General features: G+C 43.3%; 1 pseudogene; it reads left to right on the top strand.

Moving 5' to 3' along the window:
• Positions 1-257: 257 nt before the first annotated feature.
• LOC121038414 (60S ribosomal protein L15-like) lies at positions 258-2,083 on the top strand (annotated as a pseudogene).
• The last annotated feature ends 4,520 nt before the right edge of the window (positions 2,084-6,603 follow it).

Genomic DNA, 6,603 nt, shown 5'->3' with positions numbered 1-6,603 from the left:
GCCTTACTGTAAAAAGTCACGTCCTCCAACTCACATCTTGATCAATAAAAGGCTTTCTCTAGAGGACCCCTTTTCCTGTACCCGCTCACCTGTCCTCCTGAAGATCACATAACCCTCCAACCACTGCAGTATACAGCGTGTGCACACACTACAGAGAATTCGGGGCAAAGGCCAACATAAGTGACTGTGAGCAACAAGAAAAAGGCAGCTGTGGCCGCGTCTCAATGCTTATTAGGGCCAAAATAAAACGCGCAACGATGAGTTTTACCTTTTCCAATGATGGGATCACGTAGCTCGTTCCAGGCATTGACCCATAGCTTTCACTTCTCTCCAAAATGATTTGAGCAAACCTGTCAACATCGCTCCAAATAAAATGCACAGGTATACCCTACTGGTGTGAACTGCCATCAGAAAATCACCCCATCTTCTCAAGATCACCCCCATATACCAAAACACTCCCCTAAGGCAGAAGGGAGATAGATGGTGGAGGACAGAACCTTAATCAACTGATAACCTTCTCACTCAACATATTTGCATTGAATGGGCTTTTTGTTTTCACAGCATCCAGGGGCTGGAAATAAGAGAGGTTAAGAAATCATACCCATACCCCAGTATTCTGCTAGATCTATATTTAAAATCAACCGAGGGGGAGAGGATTCCTTTATTGTTGTTGGTGATGACGATGATGATATTTTTGTATTTGCTTGTTTCACATCAGTAACTATTTCAATGTAAAAAAAGAAGCGTAGACTATGATAAAATAAGAAGTTGTGTATCCACCATCTAGCTTTAACATTATTTTTTTTAAGTTTTAATTTATTTATATATTTTGAGAGAGAAAGAGAGAGCACAAGCAGGGGAGGGGCAGAGAGAGAGAGGGAAGAATGAGCATCTCCAGCAGGCTCCACACTGTCAGCACAGAGCCCAACACAGGGCTCGAACTCACAAACCGCGAGATCATGACCTGAGCCAAAGTCAGAAGCTTAAGTGACTGAGCCACCTGGGCTCCCCTGGCTTTAACATTATTAACAATTTACTATGTTTTGTTCAGTTTCCCTTTGTTAAAACAAACAAACGGCATTTAGATACATGTCATGTGTGTTCCTCCCTGATCTTCCACTCCTTACGCAACCATTGGCCTGAGGCTAACGGTATCAGTCCCGTGCAGAGTGAAAAATATTCAATACAGCTTTCTGTGTGGCGGCTGCCACCATGTAAGCAAGACGGGTGCTTACAAGCACATTCAGGAGCTACGGAGGAAGAAGCAGTCCCAAGTAATGCGTTTTCTTTTCCAGGTGCTGCGGGCTGTACCACCAGCTCTCTGTTCTACCAGCTCCATAAAGCACGCAGACTGGGACACAAGGTGAGGCAAGGTTATGTCATATATCAGACTCCTGTGCTCTGGGGTGTGACCTACAGCAATCCTATCCATCACGGTGTTAACCAGCTAGTTCGTTCAAAGCCTCCAGTTTGTTGCTGAGGAGGCACCACGGGGGACTCTGAGAGCCCTGAACTCTTATTGGGTTGACGAAGATTCTACATACAAACTCCTTGAAGTTCTCCTCCTTGACCCATTCCATTCAGCTATCGGAAGAAATCCTGGGGCACCTGGCTGGCTCAGTCAGTAGAGCACGCGACTTGATCTCTGGGCTGCAAATTTGAACCCCATGATGGGTGTAGTAATTACTTAAAATGTTAAAGAAAAAAAAAGAAGATGAAGACGAAAGAGGAGGAGAAGAAGGAGAAGATGAGGGAGAAGAAGAAGGAGAGGGAGAAGGAGGAGGAGGAGGAGGAGAAGGGGGAAAGGGAAGGAGAAGGAGAAGAGGAAGAGGAAGGAGGAGAAGGAGAAGAAATCCTGACACCCAGTGGATCACAAAACCAGTCCACAAGCCAGGGAGATTCGAGGGCTCACATGCAGGCCACAAGAGCTGCGGCCTTAGAAAGGGTTTCAAGTGCCACCATACTCTCAGTGGTTCTCCGTGCAGCTTGGAGAAAGCACAGTACTCTCCAGCTCCACCATTACTACTAATATAAGGAAGGTTTATAAAATTCTTACCTAATAAACAATTTAGAACAGTCAAAACAAATTGACTACTGGGGTGCCTGGGTGTCTCAGACAGTTAAGCATCTGACTCTGGATTTTGGCTCAGGTCATGATCTCACAGACATAAGATGAGCCCCACGTCGGTCTCTGTGCTCAGAGTGGAGCCTGCTTGGGATTCTCTCTCCTTCTTTCTCTGCCCCTCCCCCATTCATGCTTTCTCTCTCTCTCCCTCTCTCCCTCACCCTCTCTTTCTCTCTCTCTCTCTCTCTCCCTCCCTCCCTCTCTCTCCCTCTCTCTCTTTCAAAATAAATAAGTATACATTTTAAAAATGGACTACAGGGGTGCCTGGATGGCGCAGTCGGTTAAGCGTCCGACTTCAGCCAGGTCACGATCTCGCGGTCCGTGAGGTCGAGCCCCGCGTCAGGCTCCGGGCTGATGGCTCAGAGCCTGGAGCCTGTTTCCGATTCTGTGTCTCCCTCTCTCTCTCTGCCCCTCCCCCGTTCATGCTCTGTCTCTCTCTGTCCCAAAAATAAATAAACGTTAAAAATCATTTTAAAAAAATAAATAAATAAAAATAAAAATGGACTACATATATACTCATAAAGAAGTGATGGGGATTTCTTGATATTTCACCTTTTAAATAAAATCATGTCATATTGTGTGTTCTATTACGCACTTCTCTTTTACTGAACCTTATCCTTTTGCGATACATCCGTGATGATACACGCAACTCTGAATCCTACCTCCCAGCCACTATCATATCTCCTATCTTCAAAAAAAATCTCCCATTCACTTTGCCAGCCACTTACTGCCCTCTCTTTTGCTCTCTTCTCTCTTTGCTCTCTTTGCAATTAAAATTCCTGAAAGTGCTGTCTATTTTCATCCTCTCTAAGTTGTGTCAAACTCTCTCAGCCACTCCAGTCAGAGCCCCTGGACTCTGCTAGCAAGAGGCTAAATGTCCTTCCTCTCTAGAGATGCTGCATTACTTCAGGAATGGCCAAGGAGAGGCCTCACGTCTCAGTTCCTGGCGGCGGTTTCTGTGGTTCCCCCATGGCTTTAGGGTGCCTTTCTCTTCTCTGTCCTGAACCTTAGGATCTGGAGCCAAGCAGACTGACCCAGCTCAAGAGGTGATGGCAATTCTGTTGTTTCTACCGCCATGTGATAGTCTTAAGAATGCTGCACAGGTAAGATGCCCAATCTAGAAGTCTTTTCTGACAACTTCTAAAGAGATGCATAAGCATCATGTTGAGTCCTTCCTTCCCTGGCGAGCACTGTCAAGGCAAGAGAGGAACAAAGAGCCTTCCTTCAGGACCCCGACCCTCGGACTGCCCGTGGATTCCACTCAGCTCACCAGAATTCTAGCTGTTAGGAGGACCGAGGAGTCACAGTGTGGGCCAAGAATAGCTTTCCAGCCCACCTCTTCCTCTCCTGAAAACATATTAGAGTTTGCAGTAAGGGTCTCTGCATGAATGCTTAGATCCCCCTGAGGGAGAGAACTTGGAGCTCATGAAGGAATAAGGGTACACTCTTCTCAGAGCATCTCACCTGTGAAAGGGTATCTTTATCGGCCACGCATATGCAACCACAACCTTCTCTCCTCGCCCTGCTTGTGGAGAAAGAGGGACTCCTCCACTAAGCAACCTGACTCTATTGATAAATCACTTAGAGGCACAAGTCAGACTCCTGGCAGGGACAAGTATCTCATTCATATTCTTTTCCTGCTTTCTTTTTTTTTTTTTTTTCTCTATCCTGTTCAAATTACTTTGCATCTCAGTTTATGCTGAGATATGGGTGGATAGGCATGAGTTCCTAAAGTCCCCACATCCTGCTCGGGAAATGTGAAAAAAACAAAGCGGCCGCTATGAATATCCTCTCTCCAAACCCCAGCACTGAGACACAAACCACCTGTGCAGGAAGACCCACCAGGAGATGCTGCTTACCATGTTAACATATTTCACAGACGAATACAACTGCATTCTAAAAAGATTTTCACAATAAACCGTCTACATGTAGGACTGGTCGCAGAGAGAGGAACAATAAAAGGTATGGGCAAAGAAGCAAATCTTACCAGAGATTTTGGAAAGCAAGGTCATCTGGGACAAATAAAACATTTTTTATAATGAGTACTGAGTGTATAATGAAATAGAGAAATGACTCGAGACGAGTAAACTTACTTTCTTCGCCTTTCTTTACATCTCTTGTCTCGAGTTGTTTGTTTCCTTGGATAAGACAGCCAGGGTTTCAGTCTCAGCTCTCTCACCGTCTGTGACTTGGGGCAATTTATTTTACCTCTATATCGCAGTCTCATTATCTGTAAAATAGAAGATGATAATAGCACTCACCTCTTTGGGTGACTATAAGTATGAAATGTGAATGGACTACCTAGCTCACTGTCTGGCACATAGGATGTATTCAATGCGGTTAGCTGAGAGGATTATTTACACTCCTTTTACAAATTTCTCAATATTCATTTCCTCCCATTTAATGGCCCTGGGCCCCTCAATCCATTCCATCTGCCCTCAGCTTCCCCCCTCTTCACTACCTTCATTCCCATCTCTGGGCCAGGTTGACAAGTCACTGGGGCAAGTTTATAAGCTGTCCCAGTCTATCTTTCTCCAGCCCCTGAAACTTCCCTCATTCCATAAACTCACCCTGTGTGCTGGCCACACTGAACCTTCCTAGCCCACGGTGATGGCCACTCTTCAGTGTTTCTCTGTCCTTACTTCCTTCATGCTCTTTTCCTAGAATGCTCTTCTCTCTCTGTCTTTCCATCCATCCTTCACTCCACAGCTCTTTGAGCCCACCCCGGTTACTCCACTTTTCTCATTGTATTGCCAAGTTTTATTTATGGAATACACTTAGCCATATTGTTCTCTATGAATCTAGACCAAATACATAGATAGATGAGAGAGAGAGAGAGAGAGAGAGAGAGAGAGAGAGAGAGAGAGATGATAGATAGATAATAGAAAGATAGACGAGAGAGAGAGAGATAATAGATAGATAGACAATAGAGAGATAGATGATAGATAGATGATAGATAATAGAAAGATAGATGATAGATATGTAGATAGAGAGATAGAAAGATAATAGAGAGATAGATGATAGAGAGAGATGATAGATAGATAGATAGATGATAGGTAGATAGATAATAGATGATAGATACATAGATGATAGATATAGAGATAGATGATAGATAATAGATAGATGATAGATATAGAGATAGATGATAGATAGATAATAGATAGATGATAGAAAGATAGATGATAGATAATAAAAAAGATAGATGATAGATAGATAGATAGATAGATGATAGATAATAGAAAGATAGATGATAGGTAGATAGATAGAGAGATAATAGATAGATGATAGAGAGATGATAGATATGTAGATAGATAATAGAGAGAGAGAGAGATAATAGAGATAGGTGATAGATAATAGATAGATATAGAGACAGATGATAGATAGATAGATGATAGAAAGATAGATGATAGATAATACAAAGATAGATGATAGATAGATGATACATACATACATACATACATACATAGACAGACTACATATATTGATATATCTCTACCTAGTAGGTACCCAAGGCATGCTTGTGGAATGTATGAGTGAGTGGACTGTTTCTTCTGAGCTGTTCCAGTCTCGCTAGGCGACTTGGAAAATTTTCCAGGGACACCAGATTCCAGGGAAGATTTTCCAGAGACACACTGCCTTCTCTTGCCATCTACAAAACACAAGTGTGTGAGACCCTCAGGTCACTTGGGCAAATTTTCCAGATTGAAAACACCAAGCCTGGGTGCATTTGACTCTCATGCAGAGGTGAGTATTCTGAAGATGAAATCGAGATGAGGGGTACAATTCCTCCACTGGCCCAATTTCCCTGTGAGATCCTCTCATGATCTAAAGAGCATTCTGTAAAGAATTATGTGGCACTTGCCTCACCCATCCTGGGCGATAAGATAAAAGTCTCAGTGGTCAGTGTGGCTCCATATCAGGAGCCCCTCCTGTCTCTATTGTGTATTTTTTTTTCTTATATTAAGTTTTTTAATTTTAATTCCAGTACAGTTAATATACAGCGTTATGTTAGTTTCAGGTGTACAATATAGCGATTCAACAATTCTATACATCATGATAAGCGTACTCTGAATCCCCCTGACCTATTTCACCCATCCCCCATCCTCCGTTGTTTTTTGGAGACGGGAACATTGGAACAGAGATTCCCTGGGAGATCCCAAAAATTCCTCATCATCCCACTATAGCAGTAGGGAATCCAGAAATGATTCACAGCTAAAGCCACTGTCCCACATCAACGCATCATGTGGCCATTTAAACTGGAAACCAGATGGCCATCTGGACACAATCTATCCATATTTTTGTGAAATCATAAATATACAGTGAGTAAGAGGAGTTTAGTAAATCCTGTTATAATGTTGGTGCTGGGAGCCATGAAGACCAATCCCTGATGTAGTGAAAGACATATTTCCTATAGAGTCTAGAGGCCCCGGGGACAGGATTCCACCTGCTAGAAAAGTAAATCCAAGGGAGAGAGAGGC

The sequence above is a fragment of the Herpailurus yagouaroundi genome, unplaced genomic scaffold (assembly GCF_014898765.1).
Source record: "Herpailurus yagouaroundi ecotype Mexico unplaced genomic scaffold, PumYag 166, whole genome shotgun sequence".
Classification (NCBI taxonomy): domain Eukaryota; kingdom Metazoa; phylum Chordata; class Mammalia; order Carnivora; family Felidae; genus Herpailurus; species Herpailurus yagouaroundi.
This window is presented reverse-complemented; position numbering and strand designations above follow the sequence as displayed.